Source organism: Bos taurus, chromosome 13, assembly GCF_002263795.3.
Source record: "Bos taurus isolate L1 Dominette 01449 registration number 42190680 breed Hereford chromosome 13, ARS-UCD2.0, whole genome shotgun sequence".
In the NCBI taxonomy this organism is placed as follows: Eukaryota; Metazoa; Chordata; class Mammalia; order Artiodactyla; family Bovidae; genus Bos; species Bos taurus.
This window is the reverse complement of record NC_037340.1, coordinates 68,471,377-68,492,183: the sequence shown is the minus strand read 5'-3', so window position 1 is coordinate 68,492,183 and position 20,807 is coordinate 68,471,377. Positions and strand designations below refer to the sequence as shown.

At 41.1% G+C, this 20,807-nt stretch overlaps 1 pseudogene; it reads right to left on the bottom strand.

The window, feature by feature from the left end:
• LOC132346838 (craniofacial development protein 2-like) overlaps nucleotides 1-14,081 on the bottom strand; it is a 115,353-nt pseudogene extending 101,272 nt beyond the window's left edge.
• Nucleotides 14,082-20,807: the final 6,726 nt, after the last annotated feature.

Below are 20,807 nucleotides of genomic sequence, written 5' to 3'. Positions count from 1 at the left end.
GGCTAAGGGATTTATCCAAGGCCACATAAATAGATGTGAAGACCCACACAGAGATGGAGTTACAGAGAAATTCCAGTTTCTCCCTGCTTCCTTCATATATGTACTCACATGCATACGTACACACACACACACACACACACCTTCCCCAGAGGCCAAACCATATCTGACTTCATGAAGTATGGACCAGACAGGTGTACTAAGTGCTTGACATGCATTAATCCTAACAACACATATCTGGTACAAACCTCATTTTACCAAAGGGATAAATAAAGCCTAAAGAGGTTTATAGCTTCTGTAAGGCTTATATCATTTACAGAGTGGCTGAGCTAGAATACATGCTCATCCGATCTGATTTCAGAGTCTAAATTTTCAGGTACTCCATCACCCAATGGATAATCGTTGAATGAATAACTGAATGAAAGAATAAATGAATGAGATAATGGCCACACAACTTTAGGGGATGAGTGCATAGTAGTCTCAGTAATATTGTACCCTGCATTCTATGTCTAGAACCTGAGATAATCCCAGCCTCTGTTAAGAGAGTGAGGTGGAAGCTGTGGATCTTATTAGCCTTGGACAGAATTTGAGGGGGATATGGATAAAGGTGAAAGCACAGGGAGTGAAAAAAATAAAGGAATTGTACCACTATTGAATTAAATAAGAAAATGACCCAAACAGTGTTGACAGCTGTCAATTTAGTACACCTAACTATTGAGTGCAGAAATAGTGGAAAGAGTAAAAGGAAGTCAGGAATCCCCATCTCTCTAGTCGACACTCCTATCATGCTCCTCACCAAGCAATATATAGAAAGGACTGAAAAGCTCTGTAAGAGGAAGGTTCCAGGGTATCTTTAGCAATGTAGTGGAGATGGATAAAGCATATGGACTTGAGGTCAAACCTCCGCCCTGCAAATCAGGTGGCCGGGAGTTAGGACAGCAGACGGTCTTATCTGAGCCTTATCTCCTGTAGGTTTGCCTTTCATTTCCATTGGAGTGGACAGTCCCTGCAAGACTAGTGAATATTCCACACACCCCCCACGGGTTGCTTGTGTCTTTTTCTCTCCTCTTCCCTCTCTTGGGAACTTGACAGGTACTTAACATGTGGGAAGAAGAAACATACCACCAGAAAATATTTCATTAGACAGAGACAAACATGAAACATAAAGAAGCTCTTAGTTCTGTCTCTCACTAGCTGTTGGTTGTTTGATTTTGGGTAGGATGTTCAGCCTTGCTGGGCCTCTTTCTTTATCTAAGAAATGAGATAACAGTCTCTAACTACCATGGTTAATAGGAGAATTAGACATCATCTCTCCAGACTCCTTAGTGCCAACAGAATAGATGCCCTATACAACTTGTTTTTATGTTTTTATCTTTATTGTCATCATTGTCTATTTTATAAAACCTGTTTACATCAGCAGAGTCTCACAGCTACATGCCACCAAACACAAGGACCGAGGCCACATGTCCCCCAAATCCTGATACCACCCAGAGAGATGAAAGCTTGAGCCGTAATAGGGTTTATCATCAGAGTGGAGAGATGAGAGACTTCAGCTGGGCTAGAAAAAGAAATAGCGTGTCCAGCTTGGCTGAAGGGGGCCCTTTTTGTGCCTCCAAGTCCATTGCCTGATCCAGTCAGCTAAAGGGGGAGATGTCCTCTCAGACTGGGCTGCCGTCAAAAGATGGTCTTTGCTCTCTGTAGTCAGATTGTCAATGAAATTCAACCTGAGCTCTAGATATGTACAGGCTGATTAGCAGAACACCCACCATCAACAAACAAAACTAAATTAAACCTTATCTTTTGGGGATATTACCTTTGATTTTTTTTTTCCTGCTGCTTGCTCCAACTCTAATGGATGTGGTTTAAAAATAGGACCAAACAGTTTATTAAAACCCAAAAGCCTCTCTTGGGACTCCAGGAGAAGTGGAAAAGGCTGGAGGCAGCCAAGTTGCTCTCATTAGGAGCCCCTCCTAGCAAGAACTAAGAGAGTAATCAGTGGGATAATGACTGGAGCCTTGATCACCCCTGCCCACGTGAGATGCAAGCAGAGTACACAGGGCCAGGTTTTTGATGGGGGGATATTCCCCAAAAGAGCTCCTTGAGAGTGGGGTGGGCATCCTTAGAGATCAGGGTAGGAGTTTTATGAAGAAAAGAAAGGAGAAACCTGCATAACATCAACCAGCAGCAATCATGGTGACTAAAAAATAGTGGTAACAACAACAGCAATTGTACTAAATGTCTGCTAAGTCGCGTCAGTCGTGTCTGACTCTGTGCGACCCCATAGACGGCAGCCCACCAGGCTCCCCCGTCCCTGGGATTCTCCAGGCAAGAACACTGGAGTGGGTTGCCATTTCCTTCTCCAATGCATGAAAGTGAAAGTGAAGTCGCTCAGTCGTGTCCGACTCTTAGGGACCCCATGGACTGCAGCCTACCAGGCTCCTCCGCCCATGGGATTTTCCAGGCAAGAGTACTGGAGTGGGGTGCCATTGCCTAGATGGAGTTTTAACACCAGACCCAAGGAGAAAAACAGCAGGAAAGAAGGAAGTAAAAGCAAGGCAAAGGAAGTGATGAAAAGAGGGAAACTTTTTTAAAGTCTTAATTGTATACAAGACAACAGCACAAAGTTACTTGATTTTTATTGGAGTATAGTTGTTTTACAATGTTGTGTTAGTTTCTGGTATATGGCAAAGTGAATCAGATATATATATATATATATATATATATATATATATGTATATGTATGTATATGTATATACATATATATACATATATATATATATACACATATATATACACACATCCTCTTTTTTGGATTTCCTTCCCATTTAGGTCACCACAGTGCATTGATTAGAGTTCCCTCTGCTATACAGTATGTTCTCATTAGTTATCTATTTTATACATAGTATTAATAGCATATATACATCAATCCCTACAATAGCCAGGACATGGAAGCAACCTAAATGTTCATTAACACTGGATGGATAAGGAAGAGGTGGTACATATAGGCAAGGGAATATTGTTGCTGTTTAGCTGCTAAGTTGTGTTCAACTGTTTTGCAGATCAGACTTGCAAATCCCATGGACTGTAGCCATCCAAACTCTTCTGTCCATGGGATTTTCCAGGCAAGAATACCGGAGTGGGTTGCTCTTTCCTTCTCCAAGGGATCTTCCCAACCCAGAGACTGAACCCTAGTCTCCTACATTGCAGATGGTCTCCTGCATCACATTCTTCACAGCTGAGCCACCATTACTCAGCCATAAAAAGGAGCAAAATTTGATTATTCGCAGAGACATGGATGGATCTAGAGACTGTCATACAGAGTGAATAAGTCAGAAAGACAACACAATGGTTCTTTTACATTATTATTTTTTAATCCTATGAGTTGTCTGCCATTTTTCATGTCAAGAAATTGAGACAAACAAGTGGGACAACTTTTCCAGTCTCATGGCTAGTAACTGTGAGAAGTGAAACTGTTGCTTTGGCCTCCTGGTACATTCTCCTAGACTGGTCCTGGGACTGAGTGTGAGATGGGACATCAAGCTGGGCAAGGCTACTGTCTTCAGAGTCTGGATCCCACTTCAATGAGTGAGGGCCTGATTTTCCTACCAGTTCACATGGCAAGCAGAGATTCACAGCATTTTGTCATATCCCACCCTACTGCTATTATTTTTTTCTTTATGTACCAAAACACGCTCAGGTACATACATATGCAATGGCCCCATTTCTGGGTAAAAGAAGGACAGAGGCTAGGGTACCCTGGACTTGCATTCTGTTGGTCCACTTTCTGCACAATTGTACCCTTTCTTTCTTCTTCTTTGTTTTACTTTCTGTGATTCCCATCTGGCTTGCTTTTGTGTCCCCTCATCTTCTTTATTCTTATGCCGGAGTGTCTTTCTCTTTCTCTCTCTCTCTTAAGGCAGTTGTTTCCAATAAACCCTCACGTGTTTTCTTTTTTTTTTTAAGTTGTTCAGTTATTTTAAGTTTCCTCTTCCACAATCCTCTGTCTGAATTTCTGCTTTCCATCTGGGCCACTTGATCCCCTCCGTTTCTGGATTGAAGACAAAAGAAGGTTCTTGTTGTTGTTCAGTCTTGAAGTCATGCCCAACTCTTTGCAACCCCATGAACTGCAGCACGCCAGGCTCCCTTGTCCTTCACTATCTCTCAGAGTTTGCTCAGATTTATGTCCATTGGGTCAGTGACGCCATCTAACCACCTCATTCTCTGCCACCCCCTTCTTTTTTTGCCTTTAATCTTTCCCAGCTTCAGGGTCTTTTCCAATGAAAAGGTATAAGGAACTTGCAGAATCTGGCCTGCTTTGGGGAATGGAAAGGCATCCAAAGGAGCAAATCACAGTTGCTGATATTTTCAGCGTTTTTATTATATCTCAGGTCAGCTAGTAATGCAGTAGGACACACCTTGACTGGCCACTAGAATAATCCATGCTCCTGCTTTCCTAGCTCTCTGTCTACACACTGGATAGGAACCTTCAGTCTGAGTGCTCCCCGTGCGTGTCTATCAGTTGGGATCCTGGAAGAAAGCAGAGAACACACTCAAATCGTGCAACATAAAATGAGTTTGAGATAAGGACAACTTACAAAAATATAGGCAGGCCGTGGGCATACCACAAAGGGTGGGGCGGTGTCCTGGGGATAGTAACTTATCTTTCTTATTCAAAGAACGTATTTATTTAATTCCACTTTCTAAGGAGTTATAGATAGCTGAAACAGGAAAAGGAGATATAAATATTTGTTGCTATTTAATCCTTGCCCTTCCATCTCTGAAACCACTCCACTGTTACCATCCTCATCTTATACAGGATAAGCTGAGCATCACAGAAATAAGATGACTTATCCAAGGTCTCATGGTGAGTCAGCAGCAGTTCTGCAATTTGAACAATGATCAATCTGGGACTAACCTGCATTCCTTCATTCTTTCTGTTCTGCAATAATGATGGAGCTGGCTTGATTCTAAGTCTTCCCGTGTCACTTTAAAAGAACTGAGAGGGAAGAATGGCACAACTGTCTTTCCTGGGCAAACCTTGTTTCCATTAGAATTTAATTTAGATTTAATAAAATGCTTAATGAATCTTAATTAAATCCAAATTGAAATTTAAAAAAAGGTTTAACAAGGTTTAATAGTGATGTGAGAGATCACACAATTCCACTTCAATAAATATTTTCCTAATAACAAATAACCATTTCATTAGTGAGGAAAAATGTTGCCATTAAGTCTAAATTAAATTATCCATAATTTACTGGCGTAGTTAACAGTATATGTTAATGAAAAACATATAAATTTTTTTTTCCCCTTCCTGCCTGTTATGAATGACTCTGGTATAGAGAATTTTAAAAAAGACACTTGAGTAGGATGGATTGGGCGGGTGGTCTACAGCCAATGGAACCATCTCTGAGTTTCTGTCTTCCTACTAACAGAGAGAATGAGGTCAGAGAAGAGAAAATATGGGCTTTCCACAAGTGCCACCTGGACAGAGTGGGTGGAGAGACTGTGAAGCTAGGCGATAACTGGCTCAAGAAAAAGGTAGAGAGAAAATTCAGATTCATATAAAGTGGCACATATCAGATGTGCTACAGAAAGACTGAGGATTCAGGATGTGAGAGAGGAAAAATGGGTCCAAAATGCATTCCTGTTGCTTGCGTGAATGTGTGTTTATACATCCAACTTTTTATTTCTTCAAGATTGAACATGACGCATGTGAGGGAAAAGATTGGGGTGGGAGCCTGTAATAGGGTGAGAGAGACAGAGACAGAGACAGAGATGCAGATGGATTTCTGGAGCAGGGGATCAGGTTCCAGGGTGGGAGGTGAGTTTCCAGTAAAGAAGATAAGTCTTTAGGGAAAGGGCAGTGGGTATCTATATGGGGTCCTAATTTTGTGTTCCACTCCACAATGCTGTTGTGATTGGATACAGAAGGGGCTGTGACCTGAATGGTGTAATTCTGCAGCAATTTGAAGTGTGTCAGAGACAAAGTATTGCCAACCAATATTGTCACTCCAACATGTAATCAATATAAATATATGAATGCAATATTTTGCATTTTATTTTATATTAAGTTTTTTAAATCTGGTACAGCATGTCTGAGTTTGGACTGGGCACATTTCAAGTGCTCAGTAGCTACATGTGGCCACCATATTTGACAGCATGGATCTAGTCACTTCCAAAATACCATACAGACGTTTAGGGACATAGGGAAAACACTCAGATTTGTAGATGAATATTGAGCCGGAAATTATTGTTTAGCTGCAGTTATTGAATGTTGTGAGAAAACCTGATTTAATAACTAGAAACAGTATTCATGCATCAGTTCATGGTGGATACAAGTAGTGAAAATGACCAAAAAGCAAAATGAGTTAATAGGGAGTCATTTCACAACAGTGGATTCTATTAGAAAGGCTAGTGATATTTTAACTTTTGAAAAATGAAAGCATAAAAAAAAATCACAAAGATAATATAGACTGGGAAGTAGCATCATAATTAGAAATTCTTCTGACTTCCCTGGTGGCTTAGTGATTAAGAATCCACCTTGTAATGCAGGGAACACGGGTTCAGTCCCTGGTTGGGGAGCTGGAATCTCACATTCTGCAGAGCAGCTAAACCCTCACGCTGCACTTGTTGAGCCCAAGCGCTACATCGAGAAGGTCCATGCACAGCAATAAAAGATTCCATATGACACAACGGAGATTTCCATGTGCTTCAACAAAGACCCAACACACCCAAATAAATAAATAATTTTTTTTAAGAAAATTATCTTACTTATCCCAATCCCAAGAGTTGCTGTTGGCATTAGAACTCTAGAGCAGGACTCCTTGATGTCTTAGGGTTTATAAGCAGTATGAGGGCGAGTGTCAAATCTGTCTTACCCATTAGAGTACCTTAGTGGATGCTCAAAAAAAAATAAAAATAAAAAAGTTTCTGAAGTGCATTAAATGAAAGAGAGGAAAGTAGACAGCAAAAGCACATGAAAATTTCCTGAGAGCTGAATACAGAGATGCAAAGCCAGAAAGGGGAATCCTACATGAGGAGAGGGGTTAATGCCACCTTTCTCCAGCTGTACCTCATCTTCACTCTCATCCCGAGGAGGTGAGATGATTAAAACATGTACAACTTCCCTGCCCTGATATGTGTCACCAACTTCCCTGGAGCTGCACAAAAAGATTATACAACAATCTGTGTTATTTCTCCAACCTTTGATTTCTATAGTTTTACTCTCCCCAACCTATTCTCCAAACTGCCTGTGGAATATAATTCTTGATAGCCTATGGCTTCCTCCAGGGCAAGTTTTATTCATCTCCATGCACCCAACTAAGTGTCTAGCACAGTGCCTTTAACCTAGCAAGCCCTTCAAAATAGCAGTTTTTTATATAGGAAGACATACAAGAAAGAAAGAAAGAGAAAGAAAGAAAAAAAAAGAAGATAAAAAAAATGAAGGGAGGAAGAAAGAAAGTTAACAAAAGGTCACATCAGCATTTTTAAGACATCTTTGTAATTTAATGGGTCATTATTTTGGCAGAACATAAATTTGGTATTCTTGATGGTTATTTTAACTATACATTCAGGTCCAAAGTATTTACCTGCCAGAGCAGGGGGAATGCATTTGCATTGGTTCACATATGCAAACCCAACATTTCTGTAAAGGATTTTTCCTTCATCAGGACCCAGTTCTTAAGTCCACACAACACATCACTAAGACATTTTTTAACATGATAATGTTTCTGTTTATTCTGCCTCCCAGAAGTTAGAGACTACTTGATGTTTACAGTACGAGAGATCCGCCTCTTAAGGCTCAAGGGTCCTTAATGGTTCTCTGTTCTCAGACTCAGATGCTGTTTTGTATGGCCATCAGCTCTGTGTTGGAGGAGTCAGGCTGCAGACCTTTAAAATCTTCTTGCCCTAGATAAACAATACTGTGTGTCTGAGCCTTCCTGAAAGGGAAAACAGAGTAATCTAAAAAGGCATGTTTGTAAAAGATCAATTTGTAGAAGTACTAGGTGATTTCTCTATTTAAAAAAACAAAACCATGTCATTTATTGGGAGGAAAAGGATTCAGGGCCCTTCTGTCTGGGCTTTGTTATCTATTATTAGTTTTTCTTTTGGAAAGAAGTGAGTATATAGAGATTTAACATTAAAAAAAATACTAATAAGTATTTCAGCTGTCTGGCTATTGTGAGTTGAAGACATCTGTATTTTTAATTAGCCCTTTCATAAGTGTGATTATGGGATGTCACATGGTCACCCTTGAAACCAACACCTGGAACTCTGAAAGGACAGCCATTCAGAGTCCGAGGGCTTAGCGCACACCGGGATGTCCTGGCAATTGCATTAACTGTGTTATCAAGAGGTCTCCAGACCCAAATGATTTTCCTGTCTGTAAATTAAATAATAAATGAAAACAAAATCTACTGGGTCCAACAGGAAAGCACAAATATAACAGTGAGAATTTCCTGTCACAAGGATATTTCAAACCCCTGTTATCAAAAAAAAACCTACTGAATGGAGTCCGATAAAGCCCTCAGCCTTGGAGAATGAGTCACAGGGCACTCAGAGCTTCTCTCGGTTTCACCAGCATGAAGAGCTCAAGGTCCCACTGGAGACAAAGCTACACTTGAAAAGAGGGTGGAGGGATCAGTGTTGATTCTATGAAAAGCTCTGTTGGAAACTCTGGACTCTAAATTCTCATGGAGAAAGTATTCTATGCAGTGGCTGATAAAATGCAACCGTTCTTCAGACTCATGGGAAATTATACATTTTAATTTTTAGTTAAGAGCCACAATTGAAAAAGGCAGATCTCCCCATTGGTTGGAGTCCGCATTGCCTCTTAGCCCTCTTCTCTTCGGTCACAGGTGATCAAAGGCCACCATCTTAACCACACAGGCTGGTGATTGCTCACTGGGGTTCTTGCAAGTCATGCCAACCTGATGGGGGAGAGAGAAGCATGATCTAGATTCAGCCATTGCTGATTTCAAATCCCTCAGTTTCACCAGGACTTGATGGCAAAAGCTTAGCGTGCCAATTGCCTTCAATCTATTCTTTTTCTTACATGATGAGTTTTCTTCTTTACTCCCCAATTCTTGTCCTTAGTATTTTTAATTAATGATGATTAACAGAGAAAAGTCTATGCAAACTCACATTAGGTGAAGGTCTCCTTCTGGTCAATTTCCCATGTCAAGGTGTGTAACTTGGCATCAATGTTATTAAACTCCCAAGAGATTTGGGAAATGTGTCTGGGGATGAGGAAGCCTAATCAAGTATGATGAATAACTTATTCACTTCCCCACATGAATGGTGGGAGGGGTTTAAAATTCAAGTATTAAAGGCAGAAAAAGAGGGACTTCCCTGGTGGTCCAGTGGTTAAGAATCTGCCTTGCAATGCAAGGGATGTGGATTTGATCCTTGGTCAGGGAACTAAGATTCCATATACCATGGAGCAACTGAGCCAGCACATTACAGCTAAAGAGTCTGCGGGCCACAACGAAAGGCCCCATATGATGCAACTAAGATTTCATATGCCTCAACTAAGACTGACCCAGCCAAATAAATTAATTAATTAAAAAAATACAACAAAAGATATATTTTTGAGAACTTAAGTGTTTATTCCCAAAGCAATTATTTTAAGTAAAGAAAATAAAAGACATTTTGGATATGCTATAGCTTACGTTCACATTTGTAAAAACCTGCACAAAGATAGTACATATTTTGCTGAAATGAGCAAAAGCTGCTCAAAGACATAAGTCCAAAATTTACACTACAGTATTCAGTTTTGATCTGCCAAATACAGCATATATTGACAGAACTGAAAGAGAGTTTTGTGGCTTTTCAATCCTTTACTCAAAAACCTGTCAACGTGTTTCAGGAAATAAGGGTAAGAAATTCTGGGAGTATCATAAATGTTCTCAAATTTAGAGAGATGTTGCTGGAGACATGAGAATGGGATTCGAAAGTCAGAGGGCATCCCTTAGAAGTCTGTGCTCCGGTCCGGGCGTTTCATGGCTCCATTTCCCCCATGGTAGGTGGGTTCTTCTCACCGAAGTTAGGACGGCAGAATAGTCCCTAGGAGTAACACCTACTGGCTGGAGCCAGACCCCACCAATAAAAGCGAGAGGTTCTGCTTTATTAATATCCAGGCAAATGTGCAAGCGCCACTCTTCTTTCGTAGACACACAAAATACAAAGCTCGCTGGCTGTATGGAGGGTTAAAATAAGGCTGTCTTCACCTCTGCCCTAAATCTAAGACTTACCTTAGCCAATCAACCCCTAAGATTGTTATCATTTGTGGAAGCACTGAGACAGGGTAAGAGCTAAAGACAAAAGATGGAAGATCAGTAGATCTGCTGTGACTTGGCTTATTACCTGAGAGCCAGAATGTGAAAAAAAAAAAAATAAGGGTCTCAGTGTCCTGACCTGTAACTAGTAGTCACCTTCCTTATTCATAAATTGTGGTCCCCAGAACCAAATTCTTGGCTCCTCAAAACTTAGAGTTTGTAAGGAGGACATGGCCAGAGATGCAGCAACAAGAAAAGAAATGCTTTCTTTCTCTTACTACAATGGATCACAAGTGACAGTGACCCACACAAGAATGAATTAGCACAATGCTTGGATATGTTATGTTATATCACTTTGTCTCTCATTTCACAAGCAAGGGGTTCATTCATTCTTCCATTCACTCAAGTTTCCATTTAAAATAAAAATTTCTCATTCAGAAGCCCCTCCCGCCCTCCTTCTCGAGAACTTCAGAGACCCCCACCCTCCCTCTCATGTCACATAAAAACAATAGGACTTTTATGTGACATGTTCAGCCCAGATTAAACTGATTTAAAGGAATCTTAACTGTAAGAGCAACTTGCATCTTGAGGAGCACGGTGCAGGTATTTTATAAAGTGATAACTTCATACTTTCAGTTATGAAAGCACTTCTACCCAATCTTTACTGAAAAATTAGCCTTGGATGACAATACCAATATTTCTCTTTCTAGGGAACTAAAGAGCCATAATTTGAAATAAAGATACTCTTAATTTCAAGGGCTAACCGATACAACTTTCCACCAGTCGTACCTATGATCATATTAGAAATAATAGATCAGTGTCACTTAAAATGCATATTCTTTCCAAATAGCATCATAGAATAATTATGTATTCACATGAACTTAATAGACTGATTTTTTTCACAGTAACAAAAAGAACTAAACACATGGTAAAACAAACATTCATTGGAGACAGCTATTCGGTATACACTTCCAGAACAATACAGCAGAATTAATGTTTGGCATCACCTACAGAGAGCATATTTTTTTTTTTTCACTTTGCATTTAAGTGGCTACACATATCTAAGTTCTTTTCTTGTGAAGCAATAAATAATGGAGATGATTTATACAATGTCTACAGAAAATCAGCCCTCAAAAGTGACAAGAACATGGCCTGGTGCCACAATTATGAATTTTTATTAAGAATCAATTCAAAAAATTACAGGAGAAAGAGGAAGTGAGTGTTGCTCAAGACAAGGAGGAAAGGAGACTGAAATCGAGCAGACCCAGAACAAGTGTAGTTTTGCTTCAAGTCTGCTAGAGAGTAAACAATGCAATCATTTAACAAACACATTTTTGTATTATATTCATAGTCTTCTTTCTTGTGGGATTTTTCTCATGCCTTCCCTCTTTGAAGTGAGTTGAGAGAGTTATGTCAAGGATAAGTTTAATACATGAAAGCCTTCTGACATAAATCTACAGGAAGCTGGCCACTGTTTCAGGCTCTTGAGTTGCCTACACTGGGAGAAACCTGAGTGAGCATATAATTCAAGCATTTTAGGTTTTAACTCCGATCAGTGCATCACCCTCATTTATTATGGGTGTGCTGAGACTGTACTTTGGCTTTATCAGAAAGAGAAGGTTATTGATTAGCAATGTCTGCTACAGACATAGCAATCATGAGTGATAGTGTGCACATCGCATATTTGGCACTTCTGACTTAGCCCTTTGTACAGATGTAGAAACCAGGGCTCATAGATCGCTAAATGCTGAGCCCCAACTCTCACAGGAGCAAACTATGACAAGAGCCCTATCTTCTTTGCACTAGAAACAGGTTTAAAATTGGATCCAAAACACCTTGATTCTCAGTCCTCTACTTTTTCATTCTTCACTTATCTTCCCTTTGCAAACATATTATACTAAACCTGCTGTTATTTTTTCTAATAAAAGCACAGTGCTGATTGTATACTGTGATTCAACCAAAACAAACAAACAACAACCACAAAAAAAAGCACAGCCAAATATTGCTCTAAAGCAAAAGACATCTATAAGAGCAACTCTTAAAAAAATTGAAAATTACATCTCACTTTAAACATCTCCCATTGTGAAAATAGGGAGTGGGGGCAGATAAAGGACAAAAGTCATCTCTATAGTCTGAAGTAGAAGGTATTGATCTGGCAGGGCCAAGAGCATGTCAATGTTATATATGGCAGTGAACCGGATTGGTGCACAGCAGATAGTATTGTTCAATAGTAATAAATAATAATTATGTACAGGGATTGTCTCACGGATGCGCCATTCTCCCGCCTTCACTAATAATCAGAATCTGGTTCCTTCAGAAACCTCCTTTCACTCTTATCCTAACAAGGCAGTAATTCATTCTAGGTCCATGGAAGGCCCATACATCTCTTCTAAATGTCCCTTCTGCACAGGCACATAAGATGATCCTAAGTTTAATTAAAGGTCATGACAGCATCCTGCCCTCTGGTCCTCTTAATTCCATATTGTTCCTTGTGACCTGCCCTGACACTGTATACCTGGCACATCCGGGGATAAGAACCAACCAGCTTCCATGTCTATGCTGTGATTTTTTATATCCCCAGGGTTGGGGGTGGGGGAAGATTCTCAACGGACTTTAACTGTAGACATTGGGTATGTAGACTTTAAATCACCATCTGCATGTTATGTGTTCATTGAAGGACAGCAGTGGCAAATTCTTTCAAAATATTTAGCACAACTGTAAGAGCCCTACGGGAACTAAATGAGGGCTTTTAAGTTAAAACTCCTTGTGCTGGGCCAGCACTCAGGTGATGAACTCTTGTGCTACTCACCACTTGAAAAATAAAAGTTTCTAGTGTCTCATAAGCCATATCAAATATGCCTATAATACAGCATACTTTAATCAGATGAAGGCCACAAATCTCAAATATCATCATATATGCAGCTTTTCATATGGAAAAAAAGAAGTTGCTATGTCAGATGGCCTAGCTTGTACCCTGCCTACAGTTTGGCTAGATTTATGAATTATGTAAGTCATTTCTTTTTCCTCCCCTGAAAATGGGCATAATAATAGTCATCTCGCAAGACTGGTAAGAATAAAATAAGAATACATACATTTAAGGAATTTATAACCATACCTTCTGCAAAATCCCTGAATCATTTTTAACTATTTTGATTACCTATAAACTGTATCAATATTAATATAATTGGCAATCATATATTAATAAAATGAGGTCCCAGTAGCACAATACTGCAAAATGCCCCATAGCTGGTCAACATGCCAGCTTCAAAATCAAACTTTCATATCATCCATGTCTCCTAGATCATACCCAAGCTTGTAATCACAAGAAACTAAAATCCAGGAGAAAATAATGTTTAACAGAAACACAGGCTTTGCCAGTCTAAAAATGATTTTCCTAAGGGGACATCCACCTTCCCAAGAGACAAGAACCGCTGTCTACTTTAACTTCAGAATCATTATCCCCTGCCTCCCCCAAAGAGAATGCCTTACATGTGGGAGGCTGGCTCTTACAGAGTATTTGGGAGCTCAACCATGGGGTGCTGGTGGGGGAGGGGAGGAGAGCGGGCAGGAGACAGAGAGTCAGCAGATCAATAGAACCACTTTAGGATGATGGCTTCAGCTGCAGAGGACGAGCAGGGCTGCACCGCAGGCCAGCTCCATCACTGCCAGGAAAGACCCATTTGCAGGAACAAAGGGCTTTATCTGTCCTACCGGGCACAGGACCTCGCTCAGCGACTCTACTGCAGGACACTTCTCGATGTCCCAGACTACCTGTCGGTTCTGCCCTGGGCCAGCCTCACAGTTCATCTTTAGATGAACAAGGAACTGGGATGGGGAATAGGGTGGGTCAAGGAAGCACTGACACAGGGTGTCAGACCAGAGAGAGAGATTAACATCCCAAACCTGCAAGGTTGGAGGGTGAGATTGATAGATGCCTACAGTCAGAACGAGGTGGCTCAGTGGTAAAGAATCTGCCTGCCACTGCAGGAGACGCTGGTTTGATCCCTGGGTTGGGATGATCCCCTGGAGGAGGAAATGGCAACCTGCTCCAGTATTCCTGCCAGGAAAATCCAATGGACAGAGGAGCCCAGCAGGCTACAGTCACAAAGAGTCAGCTCCGACTGAGCACACACAAATGGGCAGGAGAGCCCCTACTTTAGCCAAAGGATGTCAACTCCTCCCCAGGTGCAACCTTTTGACAGAACTGGTTCTAAAAAGAGGGAAAACTGACTGATTTGTTCTTCAGTCTTTGTTTCTTTCCCAAGTCCCTCTGCAGAGTGTGTATCTGAAAAGGAAACCAGCTCTATCCAGCTTGGGAAAAGGAAAGAGAACAGAGGCAGGGCAGCCCCATATACTGAAGGAAATGCCAACGGGGCAGCAAACTGTCCACGTTTCAGGATAAACTTGACTGAATAAGTAGCTAAAAGCTCTGGAGCACATACCATGAACCAGCCGTAGGGGTTACATATTATCACTCTCCGTCATGTTCTAAATGAGGACAAGCCTAGCGCTGCAGTTCATGAGGCTGCAAAGGGTTGGACATGACTGAGCAACTACACAACAACTTATGTATATGAGAGACAGAACTTCAGCCATCTTCTGTCTGCATGTCAGGGACCCAGGAGTATTGATGTAGGTTCTAGTCAAAACCTGAAAGCCTGAGAACCAGGGAAGCCCATAATCTAAGTTCCAGTTGAAGTCTGAAGGCCCCAGAACCTGTAGTATCAATGCTCAAGGGCAGCAGAAGATGGATTTCCCAGGTCAAGCAGAGTGTAAACTTGCCCTTCCTCTACCCTTTTATTCTATTCAAGCCCTCATGGGATTGGATGGTGCCTGTCCGTGTTGGTAAGGAACTCTTTTTCACTCAGTTTACCAATTCAAATGCTAATCTCTTTCAGAAACACCCTCCAAGACAAACCCACAAATAATGTTTTACCAACTATCTGATCATTCCTTAGTCCAGACAAAAGGACACAGGAAATCAAACAATCACACTTTCTGCAAACTCAAGTGGACTTCATGGCTGTAAGTTTTGAAGAGTGCAATGCAGGTTTCTGGAAAAGATCACTGTTGTGGAGGGAAAGAATCATACTCGGGGAATTCGTGTTCTGGCACCAGACATCTTGGGGAGATGCTCTGGACTAATAAATATAGGAGTGCTCCTAGTGAAAAGTATTAATGAAGCATCTGTGCTGAGCTGTGCTTAGTCGCTCAGTAGTGTCTGACTCTTTGTGACCCCATGGACTGGAGCCCACCAGGCTCCTCTGCCCATGGGGATTCTCTAGGTAAGAATACTGTAGTGGGTTGTCATGCCCTCCTCCAGGGGAATCTTCCCAACCCAGGGATCAAATCCAGGTGTCCTGCAGTGCGGGTGGCACATTCTTTACCATCTGAGCCACCAGGGAAGCCCTTAATGAAACATCTACTATGTACTAAGTACTTGACATCAAATTTCACATTGAATCTTCACAACAATCCCTCTGCAGTTGATACTATTATACCAATAAGGGAAGAGCTTTGTCGTGTTTAGTTGCAGAAACTCTTTCAGCTGATGACCAAGATCCAAATGCTAAGGCAGCCTGACTTCAGAGCCTAGGCTATTTATTTATTTAGCTTTCATAGATGTGCAGGCTTTTCTCTAGCTGAGGCAGGCAAGGGTCTGCTCTCCAGTTGCCGTGAGAGGGCTTCCCATTGCAGTGGCTTCTCTCATTGCAGAGCACTGGCTGTAGGGCACTTGGGCTTCAGTACTTGTAGTTTCCGGGCTCCAGAACAGGGGTTCAATAGTTGTGGCACACAAGCTCTCGGCACGTGGAATCCTCCCAGCCCAGGGATCAAACGCGTGTCTCCTGCACTGGCAGGTGGATTCTTTACCACTGAGGCACCAGGAAAGCCCTGAGCTCTATGCTCTTAATTGCTGTGTCTTACTGAAACTGAGCAGGATTGTATGGGGCCTTCCACCATATCCTCTGCTTTAGCTTCTCTCTGAAATACCTAGATTATAGTATTTGCACACTTCCTCAGTTGTTTTACATAGGTAAAAAACCTCCCCCTCTCCCCGAAGTGGAAGATGTTAACTACTTGAGGATCATGAGCACACAGCCCCAGGCTTCCTGGAGCCTAAGGACTAGCAAAGTTAACCCCTGTGATCATGCCCTGCCACCTCACCATCAGTCAATCAGAGAACTGTACACGAGGGAATCACCGGCCCTGGGACCTTGATCTCTCACTAGGCTTTTAAAAGTGCTTTGTTGAAAACCTTTGGGGCATTCAGGGCTTTTTAGGGCATGAGCCACTTGTCTCCTTGCATGGCCTTGCGATAAACCTTTCTCTTCTCCAGACTTCTGACGTTCCAGTTTGTTTGGCTTCACTGTGCATTGGGCACAGGAACTTGCATTAACAATACTGCCTATTATTGGTCCATGCATCTCTCCTCTTGGTCATGGATGTGCCTGGCAAGTGAATGCTGCAAGAAGGAAACAAGTGGATTATCCCAAGAGCAAGGGGCTAGGCTGTCTCTCTTCCACATGGAATTCTGCTGTGTCACTTTAGGCTCTTGGAATGGAGGACCAGCCTTTCAATACTTTTCCTCAAATGATCTTTCAACGTTCTAAGAACTCATAGCATGGTGGAAATTATACTAAAGGCTGAGGCAAGGTGAACCAAAAGAATGAAGCATCTGCCTTCAGAGACCTCACAGTCTAGTGGGAGATACAGGCATATTAAGAGATACTTGTCATAGGTATCGAAGAAGGCAATGGCACCCCACTCCAGTACTCTTGCCTGGAGAATCCCATGGATGGAGGAGCCTGGTAGGCTGCAGTCCATGGGGTCGCTAAGAGTCAGACACAACTGAGCGACTTCACTTTCACTTTTCACTTTCATGCATTGGAGAAGGAAATGGCAACCCACTCCACTGTTCTTGCCTGGAGAATCCCAGGGATGGGGGAGCCTGGTGGGCTGCCGTCTATGGGGTTGCAGAGTCGGACACGACTGACGCGACTTAGCAGCAGCAGCAGTCATAGGTATAATAATACAGGTTATACATAGTAACAGTACAATATACGATGCACTGTGGGGATACACATACTTTTATCAGCTGTGTATAGTTGAATATTTTCTTACAAAATTAAATGATAGGCTTACCTTACAACTCAGAAATTTCCATTCTAACCAGGTGGCGCTAGTGGTAAAGAACCTTACTGCCAATGAAGGCGATATAAGAGACTCGGGTTCGATCCCTGGGGTTAGGAAGATCCCCTGGAGGAGGGTATGGCAACCCACTCCAGTATTCTTGCCTGGAGAATCCCCTTGAACAGAGAGCCTGGGGAGCTACAGTCCATAGGGTTACACAGAGTCAGACATGGCTGAAGCTACTTAGCATGCACATATACAAGTGAAATGAAAGCATACACTTGCAAAATCTTTATACTGTACTCACTCATAATTCCCTCCAAACTACAAACAGTCCAAATGACCTTCGATAGATGAGTGGATAAACAAGCTGTAGTACACATATAAAATGTAATACCACTCAGCAGTAAAATGAGTCAATTACAGACACAGGCAACAAAACAAACTTCAAATGCATCTTATTAAAGAATAGAAACCAGGTTCAAAAACTACAGAAAAGTCTGGAAATTTCAAGGCCAAGGGACTGAAAACAGATTTGTGGTTGCTGTGGGCATCAGGTGGGGAAAGGGGGCATGAGGAACTTTTTCAGGCTGAAGGAATTGTTCTGGTGGTTACATGACTATACAATGAAAGATGAATTTGACTGCACCTAAATTATATCCCAATTTAAAAGATACTTTTAAAATGCAAACATACACGTGTGTGCATTGTATCGTTGGAGAAGTGCGAGACACTTTGAGTGGCGGATAGTGCTGTCTATGAGTTATGGAGGGCTAGGAAGTATGCTGACTGAGAATGACCTTCGATTAACTTATCTCTTAAACTCAACAAGCATTGTTCTCAGATATAAAACTTTGAAAAGGACGAAAGCAAGAGATACACACACGGGGGGAATGGTTTCATAATGGCTTTGATTATAAGGAAAGTTAAATATCTGAGATTCTACAAATTTCTAATTTACCAGTTAAACAACTATAACATCTGTAGCACAGGCATGTATTTTTATGTGCATAGTAGTGTGTTACACAAAAAAGCATTTTATAACTCTATTAATAGTCCATAAGTAGTGTTATTATTTCCTGATAAATTTTGTTTTTCAACCCTACAGCTCTTTCGTGCTTCAAAAATACCTCAGATAGGTCTTGAGTAATTTAGCTGTTAGTGAGTTGATGATATATGTCTCTATTATGAGCATGGTTATTATATTAGAATATTTAATCATTTCTTTCCATTGCTCCAGTATTGATCATCCACTTAGCTATATCATCTGTAGGAGATTCTGCTATTTGCATATTGACACTCCATGCTCAGTGTCAAATTTTCTAACATGCCTTTCATTTCTCTGTTTATTATTTATTTGTGCTCTTGATTTATGTCTTGAGTTTAGCTTCTGCTTAGCTAATTCAATTTTCCACACTGTCAATTCTACTTGTTAATATTTCTAGTGATTATTTTAATCATCTCATACAATTTTAGTTCTCTTCCATTGCAGTTTCCCTCCATATCCTCTTGCTTAATAAAAGTGATATCTCGATTTCTATCTTAGGGAATGAGTCACAGCATAGTTTTTTAATGAGAGTGTCACATGTTAAAATTAGATTTTATTGCAAGCTATAGTTTCTCTGGGCTGCTACTAACTTAGAGCCCAAGGGACTCATGTTCCATTGTTAATTCTGCTTCTTACCAGCTGTGATGATCTGGGGAAGGTAAACCCTTTGCATTTTAATTCTGCCTCGGTAGATGTTGTTGAGGCCCAGTTGTTGATTCTTCAGCCCACCGGAGTTCCCAGCTACACAGATAAGGTACTTATATCTTTCACCTTCTCTGCTTGAGGTCTCTCTGCAGGCCACAGGAGCTCTTTACCACACTCAAGCTCAATGCAGACGTGACAGTGTGTGGGTGGGACAATGAACACCCCCAGAGCAAACCTTAATACATGAGGAATGAGAGGCCGTCATCTGGCGGGATAATTCTGAGATAGTCTATTCAGAAGACCTTCAAGAGGAGAGTATTTATTGACTTTTTTTTTTTTAATCTTTTCTGTCTTGCTTTTTCCATATCTACACCTGTGCATTCTAGAAGCACCTTGCAAATAAACCATCTGCGTCCAAGCTTTTGTCTCAGGATCTTGGAGAAACTTAAATTAAGACATGCAGCTCTCTCCAACCCAATTCTCTGAAGCTAAACTGGCTGGTGGCAGAGAAATAAAATGTCTCCTTTGACCTGTCCATCTTCCCTGTGGAACCCCAGAAATCACTCTCTATCATGCAGTATTCAAGTGGGACATTCCAAGATACCTGATAATTCTCTACGAGACTGGATGGTGAGGCTCCCAAATTCCTATGACTAAGAATCAAGCTATGCCCAGCTCATTTAATGACAGTAAGAGTAGGTAGCTAGTTGTTTATCAGCTAATACAACAGCCTCTTTTGACTTAAGGCACACTCTCTTCTCTCTCATTCTCCAATTGAATACACTTCTATAAATCTCTGTAGGATTCCACGTAAATGGCTCTCATCTTTTGGTAAAATAAGAAATAGAATACCTACAAATTATATCTTTCCAAAGAGAACCCCACTGTTGGCTTGTTTGACAGGGATCACCCTTGGAAATCTGTGTGTGTGTGTTTGTGTGTGTGTGTGTGTATGTGTTTGCTGAGCACTGAATGAAAAGGATAGGAATGAAGAATCTGAGGTTAAACTTTCTTACTCTCTCCTTGTCCCTAAAATACGGGGAGTGGGTTGAGAAGGTATGAGTTAATATCTCCAGGATACATCAACTAAGAGGTTTGTGAAATATTCTATATGTTCCACTTAATCTAGGGAATCAAGAATTGTAGATAGGGTTGTACTGGGCTTCAGTTCTTGCCTTGATCTGTTTTTTTTTTTTTTTTCCTAAAGGAATATGTCTTCCCCAAAGAAACTGCTGGAACTCATGATGGATAATAATGATAAAGTTTATGGATTCAACAGCCCCAGCCTTAGCCTTAGTCTTCTCTTTCCCATATTTAGAGAGTGAGGGGAAGTGATGGGACCCTAAACCCAGCTTGATCTTTTTTTTTTCTTTTAATTTAAAGATGTATATAAATACAGACTCTTCCAGACTAAATTCAAAGCACATTCTGTTTGTGGCAATAGACAATGGAGTCCAGAAAATAATCATAATATTGCCTAAATGTTGGTTGCTAGTAACTGCTGTTTGGATTATATGGTTTGTGTATGTACTCACTCCAGGATTGCTCTGTGTTGTTGCTTTGTTTTAGCCTCTCGGAAGAGAGCTCTTTACCTTTAGAGTGTATCACACCCCTCTGTGGCTCAGGCATTGTGTTGTGTGTTTTAGGGAAGTTGTCTGATTTCATCTTTATAGCAACTCTGAGGTGTAAATGTCTTTTCTTTCATTTTA